The sequence below is a fragment of the Lissotriton vulgaris genome, chromosome 8 (genome assembly GCF_964263255.1).
Source record: "Lissotriton vulgaris chromosome 8, aLisVul1.2, whole genome shotgun sequence".
Lineage (NCBI taxonomy): Eukaryota > Metazoa > Chordata > Amphibia > Caudata > Salamandridae > Lissotriton > Lissotriton vulgaris.
Genome location: NC_141696.1, coordinates 191,058,835 through 191,079,116, shown reverse-complemented (window position 1 = coordinate 191,079,116; position 20,282 = coordinate 191,058,835). Strand labels below are relative to the sequence as shown.

General features: G+C 45.1%; 1 protein-coding gene across 1 annotated transcript in view; it reads left to right on the top strand.

The window, feature by feature from the left end:
* Window positions 1-20,282, top strand: part of LOC147696853 (disks large homolog 2-like) — a 1,652,766-nt gene that overhangs the window by 1,087,316 nt on the left and 545,168 nt on the right. The gene's annotated exons all lie outside the window — the stretch shown is intronic.

The window sequence follows — 20,282 nt, the reverse complement described above, 5'->3', positions numbered from 1 at the left end:
TATTTTTTCCCTTCTTTTTAATGCTTTAGGGCCTCTTAGTTTAGCCAATGAGAGCTCCATAGTGTATATTTCATAAATTAAATACCACCATTCCATGACACTTGGGGGTTCTTTCGATATCCAGGTCCACGCAATGGCCAATCTGGCACATGCAAAAATAATTGATACTAAGTCTTTAAAGTTGCTATTGGTGTCTTGTATGTCTAGCAGAACTAAGTGGGCAGAAAGAGCCGGTGATATTATGTGTTTTTTGTTAAGGACGTCGGTTATTCCCAAACAAAAAGTTAAGAGTTTCGGGCACTGATAGAGCATGTGTTCTATGCCTGTTAATTTTCAAACATCTAAAGCCATTTATGTATACCGCAGTGTCCCAGGAGTGAGAAAAGCCTTCACTTTTCGGAGGGCACTTACATAAACTGTTGTCAGGAGTACTACTACAGTCTATTTCTATCCTTCTTGGTCTGCTGCAGCTACCAGATCGTGTAGTCCTTCAGAAAGGGGACTTCCAACAATAGCCATTAATGGTATTTTGGGCAGTTGGCTTCTCCCTCCCTAGAACACTTGCACAGTGAAGGCTTCTATTTTTGCATGAGGCATAACAAAATGCTACACACATGGTAAGTGAGCGGTGGACTGTATGTGAAAGGATATAAACTAACCTACAATGAAGCCTGGGTGAAGTTTGTGGTGTTCTGCTATGCGGAACTCCACAAAGTGGAAAAAAACTCCACCACGCTACTCAGAGCTCTACAAGCAGCAGAGTGAGTTAGAAAAAATGCTGTTCGCTGTAATTTTCAGCTTTGGGTGTTTGTCCGTGCTGAGAAATTATTGCGGACAGCACGACACACAGCGCAAGTGGGCGCAAGCGGGCGCTGCTTCCTTTCTGCTGTTCAAGTAAATTTTCCACTCGAGCGACAGCTTTCTCAACGCGAACGGACGGTTTCTCAATGCGAGTGGTTGCGCGCATACATGGCTACTCCCATTGAGAAATTCAACTGCCCACGTTGAAAAATCTCATCAGGAGGTTGATTACCCTCACTCACGCTCACCAACTTGATGTTGATAGGCACGAATGAGGAAAAATCTCACCAGGAGGTCGATTTTCCTTGCTTTGCTCGCCAACTTAATGTTGACAAGCGCGAGCAAGGGAAATAACTTTTTCAGAGCTCCGTGAGCTCGGAGTAATGCAGAGTATGGAAAACTCCTCAAACTAAACTAGAGGAGCGGAGTTCACTATCCAGACTAATTAGATCTTCTGCAAAGTGATGTGACCAATCTGAGAGGGAATTTGTTTCAGACTCCCATTATCTCACTGTCCACTTTCCTTCAATGTCGATGCTTGAGGAAAAGATCATTGCTGGTCTGCATTGTTTATGTACTTCATATGGTGTTACAATAAAAGGGATTGCATCATAAAATATTGAAATTAGTATAGTGCTTTCCATAAGAACTGTAAGGGCTTTCTGGATTATTAAGTATGTTTCTACTTCATAAATATCATTCATGTTGCATTTGTAGTTCTAAATAAGGCATGGAACGCTCCAATTTTCACTGAATTTCGGGGTACTCTTCAGTTCCATAAGCATTCCCAGAGCATAAGCACAGATTTGCTGTTGATGACATCCTTACAGGACACTGGCTATAAAACAAGATTGTGACCTGTTGTGGGAAAGAAACAAGCGTCCTCAGTACTTTCTGGTTTATCTGGTAGTGCTGTAGGTTTAACTCATCAGGATATTTAGAATTATTTGGTATCATTTTCAATTATATGACAAGCGCTGACCAGACCCAGATTCAGTGACAGCGCTGATAGTCCCGTAGCAGTGCGTCTTTGGATTGTTTTATGCCTTGTCCCAACCAGAGACCATGCATGGTATTTAAGTAGTTGAGTAATGAGTTAGGGGAAAAAACAGGTTTTATAGCTTTTCTAAATTCTAGGTGCTTGCTCATTGTCCTAATTTTCTGGGCAAAGTAGTCCATAATTTGGAGCAAGGAGGTGGCTTAACGGTTAGAGCGGTCGACCTGGAAGCTGGGAAACCAGGTTTGAGCCGCAGCAGGGACTCTCAACATCCTGAGATTTTGGGTAGATCGGTAATATCGACGTGCCTAACAAACATGAATGTGTCCATCTGTTCCCCACCTGGTGGTCATGTAAAGCGCTTAGATGCCTTTGGGTCTATTTTACACTATATAAACCACCCCCCTCCCAAAAGAATGTACTATTGCAAAGCTGTACCGAGAAGAAGTTTCCACCTAAATATATTTTGTAGAGAAAGGAAGATTAGCAGCGTGCTGTTCAAGATTTAAGATGCTTTCTTATGATGTAGAAGATTGCTCCAATGCTATGAATTGATCTGTGGTCAATGCTGACTCCTTTGATGGATATTCTACTAGCACCAGGCAACAATTGATTTTCTTTGAGGGCAGGAGTGATATGGACACATCTGCTCAGGCTAAGAATTTGTATGGCAGTATCATTCTTGATTTATTAAAGTTTGTTGATTGAACATGTTCATAGCCTTGTATGTAGTCTAGGGGCATAGTCTGCGCTTGACAGCCCTGGAGCTGTTCAGTCCTGGACCCTTTGGGGACATCCCAGGTTGTAATGTTCTCATAGTGCTGAATGTGCTTTTTATTATGTTATTTTCCTGACCTTCTAGTGAGAGTATGGAGTCCATAAGCACCTCTGAATCTTCTGTTGATGTTTTGTGGAAATAATTAATCTCCTTTGACTGGGCTGTAGGTGGGTGAAAAAGTTTCCTCATTCCACAAGTCATATATTGTAGTGATTTAGTCAGGTATGCATGATGAGTTTCAAGTAGCTTTATTCAAGATGGTACAGTAGATCCCACCAGGAGCAGCCAGCAGCCTGAACGCATGTTTTACCCTGTGCGATACGGTGAGCTACACATAGAGTTTTAAATTTGATGCTCTCCAGGACCGGAAGCCAATGCAGGTTAGCCAAAGCACGGCTGCCTGAAGATTTTCTAGAAAGATTCAGTGCCAACCTGCCAGCCGCATTTTGTACACACTGCAATCTGTGAATCCCCTTTTGACTCAGGCCCGCGTACAGTGAGTTGCCGTAGTCAAGGTGAGGCGTGACCAAGGTATGGATCAGGATTTTTCTAATGGTCGATGGGAGGAGATCCAAAGTTTTACGCAGGCATTTTAAAATGCCGTAGCATTTGCCTGCAACCCCTCTAGTATGATGTTCAAAAGAGAGGTTGGTATCTAGTCTGATACCCAGGTTCTTCACCTGTCCTGCAGGACACAGTGCGGGTCCTAACTCCGGTGGCCACCAGGCAGAGGACCAGATGGAGGGGGCTTTCCCTACCACAAGTAGCTCAGTTTTGTTTGCGTTAAGGCGTAAACAATTATTGTTCAATCATTCTGCTAATTTCCCCAGTCACGCCGAGAAATTAGCTGCCGCCTCTTCTGGGGGCTGAGACAGTGTCACCACCAGTTGGGTGTCGTCCGCGTAGGACACTATCTCCACCCGAAGGTTTCTACTAGCTTGGCCAATGGCTCCATGTACAGGTTAAATAGGGTAGGGCTCAATATAGAGCCCTGAGGAACCCCTTGTTTTAGTGCCCACATTTCCGATTTGTAGGGCGGGCAATAGACCTGAAATTTTCTGTCCATCAGGAACGCCTTCACCCATTCATGGGCCGGCCCCTCAATCCCTGCCACTCTGAGTCAGGAGAGCAGCATGGGGTGCGAGACGTTGTCGAATAACGCACTGAGGTCTAATAGTAGCAGCTCGGCCGTCCGCCCCTCTTCCACTTTCCCGCGCAGCAGATCGGTCGAAAAGAGCAAAGCTGTTTCTGTGGAGTGATTAGCTCTAAAACCTGATTGAGAGGGGTGCAGGAGTTGGTGGTCCTCTATGTACTTCACCAGCTGTGCGTTAACAATTTTCTCCACTACCTTTGCACAGAAGGGGAGGAGCGAAATGGGTCGGAAGTTGTCGAAGTGATCTATGCCAAGATTGGCTTTCTTCTTAATCTACCAATCAGTAGCAAGCCCAGGATTAGTCTATTATGCCCCCCGGCTATTTCATGCATGCCACAGCAGGGACGCCAGAGGCAAGCCCGTCTGCACCCGTCCTCGCATTAAGGTCGCCAGGAGCGATGCACCCTTCCTTTTCAGACTCCCACAGGCAGTCATACTCGCACCAGGAGCTCCTCTCCATTAGAGCTCTGATTAACCCTTGTACCTACCAAGTCTGGGCCCTGGCGGAGTGCCCCCGATGTTGCGAACAAGGGGAATTCAAAACTAATGTCAGTACTCCTACCGTCTCACCCCCCCCCTTACACTTTTAAATTTCTTAGTCTCAACTGCTGCTCGCTCGCAAAACACCACACTGAGGTGTTCGACTTGATGCAGGATGAGGTGCCTGATATCCTCTTTCTAACTGAGACCTGGCTCACCCGAGACATAGAGGCTGAGCCGCTACTGGCCCTGCCACCAGGGCTATACACTAAAGAAACAGAATAGATTGGGCAGTAGAGGAGGAGGCATAGCAGGCATCTTTAAACCCTGCTGCACATGCAATCTTACCACAATGGAGGAGGGCAGCTTAGGGACGCCGCAGTCAAGGTAAGTCTTTATTATTTTTCATGTAATGTCTTTTTTATTTAATTCTTACTAGAGGGGGTAGAGGGGGGGGTCGATCACTCCGCTCCGCCGCGAAGTATGCAGAGATTTGCCTACTACGCATTCTGCATAGAACGTGAAGTTGGCAACTCTCCACATGCTCTGCGGCAGAGCGGAGTTAACCAGCCCCCGCCTCCACCCCCTTGTAAGAATTAAATAATGTTGATGATTGTGAAAGCGCACTCTTTAAAATCACTGTAAACTGCAACTTTACTCTCTCAGGACTACTCATTTATCGCCCCCCAGGTCTATCAAAAAATTTCAGGGAAGCACTAACAAACTTGGTAGGCATACTGGAAACTATGTCTGCCAACTTCAATATAGTGGGTGATTTTAACCTCCACCTAGAGGCCGACCGAGACAAAAAGAATGCCAATTTTCTAGCAGATCTCACTGCCTGTAAATTAGCACAATGCATCCTTAGTAGTACACACTCTGCAGGAAATCTCTTGGACCCCATCTTCACCAACATACCTGCTTTAAAAATTCTGTCAGCCTCTTCCTATGATCTGGTCTGATCACTTCCTTATTTCCATGACACTACTGGTTGAAGGCCCTTCCCCGGGTGCCCATTTGAAGCCTATCCTAAAACGCCCATTCTAAAACGCCCCTGGCACAAGTTAGATGTCAACTATTTTCGTGACCTCCTCCTCAGTCAGATGTCTCAAATTACTGGAAATATTGAAAATGCAAACAGCCTTCTGTCTGAGTGGTTCACGCATTCCCTTGATAAATACATCCCACCAAATTCACCTATAGCCAGAGGACTCAGTCCAGTTTGTGATTCAATGAGATGCTGACCCGGGCAAGAAAAAAACTTCAGGGCTCTTGAACATGTGTTGAGACAGCACTATGACCCCCGCCCTCAAAACACAATTTTGCGCTGCCATCAAGGGCTACCACATATCCATCCGTAATTCGAGAGTTGACTACTTTGCAGACAAAATAAAAAATAGCAGCAATCCGACTAAAAGCATATTTACCTTGCTAAAAGACCTTAAAACCCAGGCTCAGTCCAATGAATCCATCATTTCCTCGAATTATGAATGTGAGGTGCTTGCCTCCTACTTTGTTAAGAAGGTCGAGGACATCTACAAAACCTTCCCCCCCACGAATGACAATACTGGCCCTAAGGTCCCCATCAGCTCCGTCGGCCCCTTACTACCCTTCTTCCCCAAGCTCTCCCAGGGAACTATGACAACTCTCTGCAATAAACTTAAGTTGGGATCCACAGCGGACCCTCTCAAACTGGATCAGGGTCCCAAAATTCTTATTCTAGCTTCTGCTCATTTTCTGTGACCTAATTAACTTGTCTTTGTCCTCTGCAGAAGTTCCCATTGCATGGAAGCATACCAAGGTGATCCCCCTGCTTAACAAACCCACCCTAGATGACTCCAAGCCAGAGAATTTCCGTCCCATCTCACTCTTTCCTTTTGTAGCTAAAATGACTGAATCCCACATCAATTCCATTCTTTCCACATTCATAGAAGCCAATGAATTTCTGGACCCCTCGCAGAATGGCTTCCGACTATGCCATAGCACTTAATCTGCCTTATTGGGAGTTACCAAACATTTACAGAGTTCCCTAGATGAAGGTAATACCGCAGTTCTTATTCTCCTTGACCTGAGTGCCCCATTCAACACTGTGCTGCATCAGATTCTTCTGCAGCGCCTACAGGAGATAGGTATCAGAGGGCCGCCTTAAACTGGTTTTCATCATTTTTAGCTGAGAGATCCTTTCAAGTGATCTCTCCTACCTTCAGCTCTTCGATACACTCTGCCCATCAGGGGGTGCCGCAGGGATCGGCTCTGAGCCTCACTTTATTCAACATTTATATTCAACCTCTAGTGGCTGTTGCTAAGAGTAGGGGCCTCTCTATGGTCTCCTATGCTGATGACACTCAGCTTGTGATCTCTCTATCTAATGACTCTGAGCAAAATGTGGCCACATTTCAAGATGATCTGGTGGCTATTGCAGATTGAATGTCGACCAACTGCTTACATGGAACGCTTATACATCTGATATGCTTCTCTTGGGTAGAAACACCCACCTATGGAGCGAGCTCTGGTGGCCTGCCATACTAGCCCCCCCCCCCCCTCAGCCCAAACAGACTGTAAAAAATCTGGGTGTCGGGGTCGACTCTGCTCTGGCGTATCAGGCACAGACAAAGTCTGCAGCTGGCGCATGTTTCTGGCTGCTACTGGGACTCAAGCCATTGCTTGGGTTCTTCGATGCCCATACCCATCAGGTCATCATCCAGTCAACTGTATTTTCCAGACTGGACTATTGCAACGCTCTGTTTTTGGGTTCCAACAAAGCAGGGATCCACTGCTTGCAGAGGACACAAAACGTTGCAGCTCGGATGCTCTTCTCCCTTCCCAAATCTTGCACAGCTTCTAACCTCCTATGAGAGCTCCATTGGCTTCGGTGCAGAAAAAAATCCACTTCAAGGCACTGTGCATTTCCCACAGAATCCTGCATCCCCATTCTCCCACAATTTTAGCCAATCTTTTTATTCCTTACATCCCGAACCGATTGCTGCACTCCTTAGACCAACACTTAGAATGTGTCCCCCGTGTCAAAAGAGCACGGGCTGGAAGCCGATCATTCCATGCCCTCGTCCCCGCACTCTGGTATGCCCTCCCTGGTACCATCAGAGGCATCCAAAACCATGGGGCTTTCCGGAAGGCAATAAAGACCTGTCTCTTTCCAAGATAAGCCCCCTCCCTCGCACGGACAACTTGTCTTTTCTCTCTGTTGGCAATTTGTGATCAGCACTGGGACACCCCGTTGCTGGGGCAGCCATGCACTCTACAAATCTTGTAATATAACAAATCTTGTCACATAATCCTTGCCCACAGGAGAATCCTCTGATCTTTAGAAATATAATAACAAAACATTTTTGTTCCACATCATGTAACACCTGGCTGCAATAATTTTTCATACATAAGTAAGAGTATTTTGATATTTTACCTTTTTATACTGAGGGGAACAATATTAGGAGCTCATTTTAAGTATTTTTTATTTTTCTGAGTTTGACTTAACTTTACATTTATCAATTATGTTATTTTGTATTTACTGTGTTATGATTGCGGTACGAGATGGTACTTATTGAACATTTTTATATTTTGTAAACAAGGATTAGGGGCACAGTGCTGCACCGTAAAACATTCAGTGATGATAATAATATAGGGCTTTTTTTTGTTCCTTTTTGTCGATTTATAAAGCCAAGTATGCCGTCACTGTTGTCGTTTCAATATTTTGTTCTTTTTAAAATACTTTTCTTTGTGAGTATTCACATATACACATTAAAAATACAAAAATATTCTAATACCGCTGATTGTCTACATTCCTAAACCAACCCGCCTCAGATTTTCTCATACACAGTGATCATTACAAATTTTAATATTTGTGTAAATTTACAACCAGGATTAGCTCGAAAATAGAATTTTTTTAAAAGTCAAGAGAGATTTATATGGTCATTCATGCAAGGCCCGTTTGAATGGTGTTATAGAAGTTAAAGACAGTTCAATATTAACTTTTCTACTTTAGCATTACATAATCAGTTTTGTTTCTTTTCTTTTTTTTTTTTAAAGAAATGATAAGTATTGATTTTAATCTTCAAGGCCGCAGAGGGCTTTATTATTGTTCTGAGAACCGCGTTGGAACTTCTGCGAATAAAACATTGATTGTTCACTGCAAATTAGTTACCGTAGAAAAACAGTACAGAGACTGCATGTCATTTAAAAGATTTAAGACCGCACTTAAAAGAAACTTTCCATTTTGAACCGTAAGATGGTCTAGAAGAAAGATAATTGCTTTCAGATCGTTCATAAAATAGTTTTTGGTGTCTTCAAAAATCATTGCTTTGCATTCTGTTGATCTGCACTGTATGACCTGCTTAGCAGTATCAGTACTAACTATACCTTTACATCGGTTTCCCGAAGTCTCCATTTAGCCTAGCCAAATATATTTGTCTTTGCTTGCCTTACTATGTTTTCTTGTGCTACATTTTGTAAAGTGCTTTGGCACCTTTCCTCATTTGTTGCTGAATGTAATAAAATGCTTCGAAATAATTCCTTTTGTCTTTTCCACTAGTAATAGATCGCAACTTTACTAACACTGTTCAAGGATGTAGGACTCTGGGTGTGTGTACCTGGGTTTGGTAAATACATAAATCCCGCCTATTATTTGTGAGATGCAGAGTCAGACTACTTAGGAAATTGGGGCCACTTGCATCATTGTAAATTGCGGTCACAAAAGGGCAGATTCTGTGAATCTGCGAATCTGCCCTTTTGCAACCGCAATTTTTGCATTTGGGATTCATTATTCCAAATGCAAAAATTGCTATTTAAGTAATCGATAAAATTGTGATTACTTAAATTGCGATTGCATTTAGGGAATTGCCTAAATGCAATGCAACAACCCCCCATTCAATGTTCTATGTTGCACACATACATGTGCTTGGGGCAAGTGTGTGTGCAACATGTGTTGAAATTGCAATTTCAGAGATGCATCATGGTGTCCTTTTGCGAGTGCCTATTTCGTACCTGCAAATTGCGCATGCAATTCCCATTGATTCCTATGGGCGTCTAGGCCCATAGGAATGAATGGGAAGCAATTCCTTATTTGCGAATCGCAATTTGTGAGTCGCAAATAAGGAATGAGTAGGAATCACAATTTTTGTGTGAATCCTACAAGCTTAAGCATTTGCGATTCCTAAGTTACGATTTCTTAAAAATCGCAATTTAGTAATCACAAATGCACAGTTTGATGCATATGGCCCCTGGTTTCCAAAAACTGAACACATTTAGAACGTACATAAGCTGTCCTTTTTCTTAACATTGCACGAGTGCCAAGTCTAGTGAAGTGACTGTTTGTCGCAAGTGCACCCCCTTATATGAATTCTAATATCAGCTGAACACTTGTAACGAGGTCTAGAATTAGTGCCTCTCAGGTTTCAAGGGCTCTGCCAAGGCGAATTTTAAGGGTATTAAAGGATTTGATAATATTTTATTTTTTTCTTCTTTACTCATCTTTTTTCTCACTGTCAATTTGCTAAACCCAGAATGGTGAAATGTTGATTGTACAGCATCACGTATGATGAGTAGAAATGCTTGAATGAGCCTGAGCCAGGGTGTATCCTAGTCCAATATTTTCAGCTCATCTGTGCCATTGCAAACATAGGCTTACCAAATTCAAAACACCCTTCATGAAGGCAAAGAAAGGCAAATGGCAAGCCTGTCAGCACCCATCCGGGACCCCGACGTGTACAGCAACAAGATATCTTCCAACATGCTATCATAACCTCCATTCTGCCTATTAACAATTATTATGTGTCATTTTCTCACCTGTGAAGAGGCAAATATTTTTTCAGTCACCTCTAAAGTGCCACATTTCAAAAAGTACCTTCCCGTTGGGACAAACATAAAGTTAGTAGGGAGTCACCTCTCCCTCTAGCCCCTGCGCTTACTCCTCAAGCAAGATGATACGCTGTCTTTTTATGTGCACTTCGTACCTCATCATAAACATGAAGCCCATCTTCTTTTAGAAACTTCTGATCTTCGTGATTTTCCTTCACAGAATTATCGTTATAAGACTCATCCGGGTAGACCTGATTTGCACAATCCCCATCAGAGCTACACTATTCTTTTTAACGATTGCCAAGAAACCCATGGGAGGGTTCTAGCAATCATGTATTGCTCCTCCTTTCAGGTTATAGCTATAGCTTTCTACTTGTGTCATTTGCTGAAACTTTATTGTTTAAGTTCGCAGCACTTGGTAAAACCACTTTTTCTCGTACACTAATTTGGGCAATTATTTCACCCCTTCCAGGGTCCTTTATTCTTAAGGACATTCATTTACAATATTGGCATGTTGACATTGCTTGACTTGAACCCAGATTTCCTTGATCTGTAGGCTATTCTTGACTTTAATTTACTTGTAAATCTTCCTACCTATAAGGCTGGTCATCTTCTTGGTCCTATCGTTTCCACCGTCTTCTCTCTTGCACGCTTTTCTGCTTCTGCTGAAAGACAATTTTGGAGGTCCCTTCTCCTTAAGCTGGTCCAATCCCCATCCACTGCCCCCTTTAGTTGTCCATCTTGTTATCAGAACATATTCATTGCAGAATCAAGGTTAAAGATACTTCTATATCTCTTTCAAGAGCTCTCGCTCACAATTACTTTTTTACTCTTTCATGATGATCCCAGTAAGGACAATTATTCTAATCAGCTGTTTAATTCTTCCCATCAATGGATCAAATGCTTCCTTGATACTTTTGTGCCTCTTAAAAATTGGCACCCTTGACAAACGTCAAAGAATCTGGAGAAGTAGTTACACTGCTGAGGCTCTTGACACTTACATGTGCTTTCTAAGAATTCATAAAACCATCACCAGGAAAGCTAAATTTAGCCGCATGCCTTTTCAAATTGTGACTGCAAATAATTCTTGTGAGCTGTTTAAAATTGTGAAAGACTCTCTGAGCCTGCTGTGGATTATTTCTCGCTATCTGTGAATCACTTTCCACCTTATTTACTGAAAAAAATGATACCTCCTCCTACCAAACTGGAATATATGACCTTTTACGGAATTGATCCACAAGTTAAACTGCTGGGCTGTATGCCTGTCGCCTAAGAAAGCATTATTTTCTTAATGCATCCGATGAAATGTGGGTCCCATGAGGGTTCCTGGCCTCCCTTTCCTCTCAAAATATCATTCGCCTTGCTATCTCTGTTCATTTTAATATCTCTTTATTCTGCCCCAGTCCATAATCACTAGAAAATGGTAGTCCCTCTGCTGTACCCACCATTGTAAGTAACTTTCAGCCTATATCTCATTTACCATATTCAGATAAAATTTTGGAAAAAGAAGATAAATAGTTACCTCTAAACATTAATTGGGGACAACAACATGTCAGTTTTTTGGTACCTTCACTCTACATTCTGCTTGTGGTAGATGATGATCTTTGATGTATTCTTGATCAAGGGGGTAAAGAAGCTCTCATTCTGTTAGATCTTACCCCTGCATGTGACATCATTTCTCATGATTCAAATGAGCATACATGGCCAGGATCCCCACGGAGACCAGTAAGACTGTCACCCAGGCCCTCGTCACCAGCCGACTGGACTACGGCAACGCCCTCTACGCCGGAACCACCGCCAAGCTCCAGAAGAGACTCCAGCGGATCCAGAACGCCTCAGCCAGACTCATCCTCGACATCCCACGAAACAGCCACATCTCCGGACATCTGAGAGACCTGCATTGGCTCCCCGTCAACAAAAGAATCACCTTCCGTCTCCTCACCCACGCACACAAAGCCCTACACGATCAAGGCCCGAGCTACCTCAACAACCAAATCAACTTCTACGCTCCCAAACGCCACCTCCGATCAGCCAGCCAGGCCCTCGCCGCTGTCCCCCGCATCCGAAGAGCGACAACAGGAGGAAGGTCCTTCTCCTACCTGGCCGCCAAGACCTGGAACTCCCTCCCGACCGACCTGCGCTTGACCCAAGACCACCTCTCCTTCAGGAAGAAGCTCAAGACCTGGCTGTTCGAGCAGTAACGGCACCCCCCCCCCACCCCCCAAGCGCCTTGAGACCCTACGGGTAAGTAGTGCGCTCTATAAATGTCTCTGATTGATTGATTGATTGACCTTAATTGTTTTAATTATTTGTTTTCCCACTTAGACATCAAGCTGAACATCTTCCTTGATTTCACTCATATTTTAAACCTCTCAATCATAGAGTCCCTTAGGGCTCCTCACTTATCTTGTTCCTATAGAGTCCCTAAGGGCTCCTCACTTATCTTAACATTGTTCAATCTGGGAGGACTCAGGGGAGGTGCAACCCAGGCTCCAGACTTCTTTGTCCAATGTTGCCTCTTGGACAGGGCCGGACTGGTAATTACGGGCACCGGGCAATCCCCTGGTAGGCTGGAATGGGTGGGGGCCGGTTTTCTCACAGGAGGCCGGTTTTGTTGTTGGCATGATTTTCGGCCCGTGACGTGAGTCAGAGAGATTAGCGTACTTCTCTCTGTCCATGGAAAATTAAAGGGTCTGGTGCCGTGAAGACAGACCGTGCACTTTGCAGCCTGAGGCTGCCACCACCAGGGAATTTTTAACAGGCCTGTGATATTGGAGGAGGTGCCCAGGCCCAGGGGAGGTGCTGGGTGTGCACAGGCCTGGGTGCTCAGCGCGCAGATGACGTCTCCTCCGCCGCCGCGTCTGCGCACCTTAGGGTGGGGCGGGTGGTGGGCAGGGTGACCATTGTCATGCCGCATGCGCATTGGGCTCGCGCAATTAGAAGTGCGCGTGACTGCTGATCAGTGACAGTACGGGTGGGAGGGAATAGACAGTGTAGGGTAGGTGAGGGTGGTAAATAGAATGGATAGAAGGAGACAATCAAAGAACGACACATAGTGATAGATTTGCAAGTAATCAGAAGGACGGAAGGCAGGTTGAGGAGATGGTGGAGAGCCACAGAAAGGGGTGGAAGCGAAGGGGAGAAAGAAATAAAAGAGACAAATAGCAGGAAAAAATAAAGAGAAAGAAACACACCAAAAAAAAACGAAACAAAATGTGATAAAAAAAGAAGGATGATCAGTAAGTTGAGAAAGAAACGAAGCCGATAAAAGAAGCCGTGTATCAGGAACTCTACGGGGTGAGGAACGTGGCCGAACTCTTAAAGGGTGCGAAGGTGATAAAGAGGCCAGCCAAGCTTGGGAGAGAGTCCAGGTAAGACTTCTACTGGTTTCATGCGGGCGTACGGATGTATATGGCTGATTATTCATTGCTATCCATTTATTTATATGTTGTAGAATTAGGCAACAATGTAAGTCTGCGATAAATGAGCAAGCAAAGCCCTGTGCAGTGCACTCTATATACCTCAACCGCACTCGTCTTCCGCAGCATTTTTACGTTTCTGAGGTGGAAACTTCGTGAACCTCGGGAAAGACTCGCTGCATTTTGGGTGACTTGAACACAGCCTTCTTCATGAGACCCTCAATGGGCACTCAGGTGGTAAATGTTTGCAGCTTTTTGACGAGGAATATTTTCTTGCCCTCAAGTTTTGATACAAATTGTATAGAACATCTCCAGCCTTGTTTATCTCTGTATTGCTCAGAAAAGTCCCTGTCACATATCAATGCATTTGAGGCTGTTCTTTTCGATGCACTGTATAGTGAGTGACAAAGCCACCCTGAATGATACACACAATACAGCACCTATGTTAAGCTGTGAAAGTGTGTGAGGACTTTGACTGCGACTATTACAAATGGCAGTTTTAATTTCGGCACCATTTTCATGGCACGCATTGCTCATTTTTCCTGAAAACTCAGTGGTTTCAGCTGTGAAATATATGATTTAGTGCAATAAATAATGGTTTCAACAAATTAGCATTGAAGGGGAAACTTTCTTTCATATAAAATCAGGGGTAGGCTGGATATATGATGCTCGCTGGGCCGTCAAGGTAGAGATAGTATGTAGTACCAGTTGGAACTCCTTCACCCTCTTTTTTTTGCTAGCTTGACAGTCACATTAAATCAGCTAGAGGCATTGCCCATGAAAATGCACAATTCCACAGCCATGACTTTTACATCATAAGTATGGATTTGCTGCACTTGCCACATAATCTGTCTACGCATAATTTAAGGATTTTAAAAAAAAATGTTTCTAGAACAGATGGCCAAACAGTTATTAAATTAACACTCACAGGCCTAGCATTTTGCAAAAGGTAACAAATCATTGTTCCGCCGCTGCCTTACTGGCCTGCATGCTTATGTGTGACGTTTCCATGCTTTCTTGCCTGGTGTGACCAGGCCTGGGTGTGACATTCCATAGTTTCTGGCCACTGTGCCCTAGGTGCTAGTTATCAGATGCTTATGTGCGACATATTCACAGTTTCTGCCCTCAGTGCCTAGGTGCTTATGTGTGACATTTCCACAGTTTCTGGCCTCAGTGGCATGTGTGCTTGTGTTTATTTTTGGTGCTCTCTGAAAGAATGTCTACGGGTACATATGACTAGGTGGGTAACCTGGTGTTCTTTGAGGTCATCATCTACTATTTACTGTGCTATGAAAGTTGATACAATTGAATATGTAATGAAAAATGAAAACTTTTCTTGGGGGTAGAACCCCCCCCAAACACCGCTAGTAGTGGTCGGGCTCGCACGCTGCGCTCGCTCGTTAGTCGCCGGACGAGGGCTGGTCTGCCAAAATTTGCCAGGGCTGCTTTCAGTTCCCTGTCCGGCCCTGCTCTAGGACAAGCGGCAATATAGTTCAGCTCACTGGAGACAAAACAGAATTCCTGTTGTTAGGGCACCCTGGTCGACCCAGTGATCAGCTTGGTAGCTTGAAGACCTAAGAAACCTTTAGACCATATTCTTTGTTCCTCTTCTGCTCTCAGTTTAGGCATCGTTTTCTGCACTAATGTTTCCTTTGGGACACAAGGCAACAGACTAACTAGTTGCTGTTTGTTTTTGCTGCTTTACATTCTGTGTAAAGAGGTTTCTTTGCTCATGGTCCCCTCTCATCAAGTAGTGGTTTGGACATTTATCCTTTGTCAGCTAAATTACAGTAGCTCTTTTTACCTTGACCTCTCATCATATATCCTTCAATGTCTGCAACTCAACCAGAATGCCACTGCTCCTTATTCTTCGTGGATGCTCAACTATCTTTCAGTCTCAAGCTACTTCACTCGCTTCCTGTTGAATTTGCCATCACACCTGCTACCATCACGATCCTACCTAATCAAGACTATGGTTCACTTGTTACTGGCCCTCTCACTTTTTCTGTTCTACCTCAGATAGTGTTTTGCAGTTTGCTAAAATCACACACTCCCATATGGGTGGCTACTCATTTACTTTCCTAGTTGCAATCCATTGGAAATCCCTTCCTTGGGAGATTAACTTTTCTACAACCATCTAGCATTTTCCAAATTTATCAAAACACGACTCTTCTTTATTTATTTTATTTTATTTTAGCTGTTTTATAGCGCGCTCTATTACTACCAGAGTATCCTGGCGCGAGAAAGAAAACAAGCAAGTGGCCGTCAGAAAAAAGGGAAAACTAATAGGCAATTCTAAAAAGATAAGTTTTTAATGCTTTCTTAAAAGAGACGAAATTTTCAATTGATCTCAAAGGAAGGGGTAAAGTATTCCAAGTCCGTGCTGTGACAACCGCAAGCGAGTAGCCTCCCAGGCGTACTCGCTGAAAGCGGGGCACCCTCAGGAAATTACAGTCCGATGAGCGTAAAGGCTGAGTGGGAACATAGCGGCTAAATCTTTTTCTCAGATAAGAAGGCCCCATATCATTGACTGCCTTGAATGCTAAGGTAAGGATTTTAAAAGTTATCCTTCTCCATTATTTGGTTCTCTTGTTTCTGTCCTCAGTTTCCCTGAGCACCACACTTTCTGAATATGAGCTGCGCTCAACAAATTCCATAACAAAGCATAATACCCTATTTGAAGCATATGAGTGGAACTGCTAGGTTCCCTTCTCTCAGAAAGGGAATAGAAATAACCCAGGGAATATTTTGCCCTCAGGTAGCTCAGAACGTACCTAAATTATACCACCCCTGCTTGAGAAGACTCACTTAGCAAAAATGTGATGCTGTAAATGCTGGAATTAGATTGAACCACTGGTAATCTTTCTGTCATCTGCATATAGTTGTCAGTGGATATCGCAGTCTGCGTTGCCTAGAGCTAGTGTAGGAATGTATTGGTTAAAATAAAAGGAGGAGACGAAGGAGACATGAAAACTCCACACAAAGGTATTTTGCAAACTCCATTCAGTGTTTAACTGAAAGAGCAAGCCATTGTGGTCTGTCCTTTCAATGGGCAGCCGTCATCTATGATTAACAGCATTTGTTGCTGCGTTGTAAGCTCATTAAATCCTCGCAGCAGAAAAAATATTGTGCTGCCAGTGAGAAAGTCCCTTTACTGCTATTGATCCTTTTTGGAAATTAGTGTATTTTGAGTGGTGTACCCCCAGATTATTTTCTTGGCTGTATTTGCCGGCTGTAGATCACTGTGTGTTTACTCCTGCTAATCAGTAGCAAAGTACCTGTCCTCCTTTTAATATGATATCATTGGCATACCCCTAATGCACATAATTAAGCCACCTATAAGTCCTTAGTATATGATACCAAAGTGTACCTAGGGCCTGTAAGCTAAATGTCACAAGTGGACTGCAGAACCCATTGTGCCATCCACTGCCATGAAAGTGTAAACATGACTGTAGGCCTGCCATGAGTAGCCAGACTGCGGTTTTAAACTGCAAATTTGACCTGCCGAAAGAGCCACTTTTCACAGTCCTAAACCCTTCTTTAAATATTAATAAGTGATCCCTAAGTAGGCCGTACTACCCATAAGGCAATTTGCATGGTATTAAACAGGAACTACGTCTTTGATTGGCTCCATTTCTTTTGTTGGAAGCCACACAACCAAGTGTCCTGTCTGACCCTTGCTTTGAAGATACCTGAGGTTATGTCATCTGAGATTGGTATTCCATCTTGTTAGTCTAGATCACATAAGATGTTATAGCCTTGCAAAGCCTTCTGCAGCGGCTTGAGATTGGAGAATATTCTTAGGGCTGCTGGTTGGTACCATACAGCTACCTTTAGGACCTTTTTGTTCTGAAGTTGGTGCATCACATGGCTAAAAGAGTCCCATGTGGGCTTTGAACAGGCAATTCAGAGACTAGTTCAAGTAGAAAATGTCTTATGGGATTTGTGAAATTCATGTGTTTTTTGCCAAATGTGCTTCACAAGCAATGTTAATCCGCTTAGTTCCTGGCTTTTAGGGTCCCTCACCCTGGATTTTGGCAGTGGACACTCCCATGTGCTGGGGGACACCTGAGGCTAATAACCTTTCTCCTTGGGGCTGAGCCCACAGGCTCTAAGCATTGGGGGGGTGGGCAATGGGTCCTGTGGTGAGTGGCAGACCGCAAGAGGGCCACGTCCACCCAGGGAACTCTTCTTGGTGCCTACAGGTGCCAGAACACTCTTCTCGCCAGTCAGAGCAGTGGGTAGAGCGCCACTCTACTGAGAACCTGTCCCAGGAACCGAGATGTTCTAGGTGAGCGATGACTCCTACATTTTCTGATGTGTGGCCGCAAGTGGTAGGTCCACACCCCTCTCTGCAAAGCCCCGGACTAGTGATGGGTGCGGTCGAGCCTCACCTCACCATTGAAGCTGGATAGAGTCGAGCCTGCCTGTGTGGTGTCTGCTTTTCTCTGCACGCCTCTCTGCCTGACTCTTAACAGTGCCTCCCTCAAGACCCTCCAGCTGCTGATGTCATGGGAGAAAGCCTGGTGAGTCATTTTCCTTGCAGAGGTATGGCTGCAGCCCTCAGCGTTTTCCTTTGCCCTGTGCGCCCTGCTGGACCCTCCTGCTCCTGGGCGTCTCTCTACAGCAGTGACTGATGGGTACTCTCCTTCCTGCAGGACCCAATGAGGGAGCACCTCGACCACAGCCGCCACCTGGTATTTTTTCAAGAGGCCCCCTGCTCCCATGGAAGACCTCCATAAGAGCATCTGCCTGGGTCACAGCTATGCCTTTCTCTACTGATAGTGGAATTTGGAGCCGGTGGAGTTTCTGGGGACCCTGAAGACTCACCATTCCTGGAGCTTCTGCGAGGCGCCTGGTGAAGTCAGCTCTAGTCCCTGAGCCTCGCCTCAATGCTGGTGCCTTTGGGCCCCCTCTTCATGGGACCCACAACTAACTGGCCTCAATGCCCCGGGGCCAGGGGGGCCACCTCTTTGCATGGGGAGGCCGACCTGGCTGCTCATGCTGTCCTGACACCCATGGTCACTTGAGGGGATAACGGATGCAAGGAGGCCTGGACTCCAAAGAATCTTTGCTCTCAAATTAATCGCCCCCCTGCTGCGTGACACAACTATGGGGTGCACCAAACAGCAAAAGTGGTCTGGTCCTCTGCCCTCCCTGCCTGGGGTGACTGTTCCATCCTTCCCTGGGGATCGCCCACACAAACTGGATACCATCCTGCAGATGATTGAGACTGCCAAGGTTGCAACCCCATACCTTCGAAAACAGCTCCTGAACTTCAAGGACCAGGTGACATTCCTTGAGGGCTGTACTGAGGATGCTGAGGGTGGAGCCCAATGCAGTAACATTAAAGTGGTTGGCCGTCTGGAGGGAAAGGAGGACACACCTATGGTTCACAACCTAGAGACTTGGCTCGAAGACTTGGTGCCTACTCATACTCACACTCCGTTCTTTTAAATTGAGTGGGCTCACAGGGTGCAGGCTTGGCGCCCTCCGGCTGGTGCAATGCCCTGCCCTATAGTGGAGAAACACCTCCATTTCAAGGACCAAGATGCCATCCTAAAGTATGCACGCCAAGCTGAGCTGCTCCTAAAAGATTACCACAGGATTTTCACTTTCCCAGACTACACAGTAGTGGTGCAGAGACAATGCGCATCGTACCTTGGCGTCAGGCAGTTATTGCATGAATTGCGAGTCAAATATGCTCTTCTATTTCCACTGAAAATGAAGGTATTCTCAGACAACACAACTCACTTCTTCACTGTCACACCAGGTACCTGTGGTTAGGTAAAAACCAAATCTCCTTCTACGCAGCAGCTCTGTTCTGAGGGCCAGATGTAATTGCCTAGGCTAAGGATGGACCTCCCCTGAAACCGGTAACTCCTTCAAAGGACCAGGTCATGAGCAGCTGCGGCTCGGCCCTGGTTGTGGCAGATGTCTTCTGTGACCCTCCTAGGATCTCCTTCGGCTCTCCCTCTGAGGATTTGGGGATGGAGGGCTCTCATTGACCTGCCATGGGACCTGGAGTCGCCTCCCAGGGTGACCTCCCAAACAGCTGATGAGCTTCTGTGATACCCTCCAGTGGGTCTGATGTATGTGCAACCCAGCCTTGGGTGGTAAAGTGGGGTGGAGTGCCAACTGGTGTCCCTCCTGTGCCTTTGGACTAAAGACAAGAAAAGCCAGGACCAAAGAGCAGTTTTTTGAAGTCCTTACACCACCAACCAGCTCTTCCACAGATGGAGTCCCCCCTTCTTATCTGGTACTGTGGAGCCTTGCCTACCTCTTTCTACTGCTCTGAATTTCACCAACCCCCTCCCCAAGAAGAATGATACTTATGCACTTTGGGCAGCAGGTCTTGTGCCTCCTGCCTGAAGTATTGTCTTTGTTGTTATCTTTACTGTTTAACCTGGTTTGTTTCTTTTCCCAAATGGTCCCGACTCCCCTCCCACTAGGCCCCTCCCTGATGTGATTTGCCGCTCAACTTGACACCCTTCCATGGTAACATCTGGAGGGACAGCTCCTTGTGGAAAAATGGGCATTTCCCGGCCCGAGATCATCTTCTGGAACATGCAGGGCATACACACTTCCTACCAGTTCTAAAAAAAGCATACTTAAATTAAACGCAGGGGAATCAAGACAGCCCTAATACAGGAGGCCCATATTACCAGAACAGAGACCGCAGAGGCTTGAGAAGCGCTGGAAGGGCCAGATCTACACCATTCACATCTCCACTTATGCCCGGGGCACACTGATGTGGGCGAAGTGTCCCCCTGAGGGTGCTTTCCCAGAGAATAGCCCCTGAGGGCCACTTTGTGCTACTGGAGGTGGTCCTGGATGGCTCCCCAT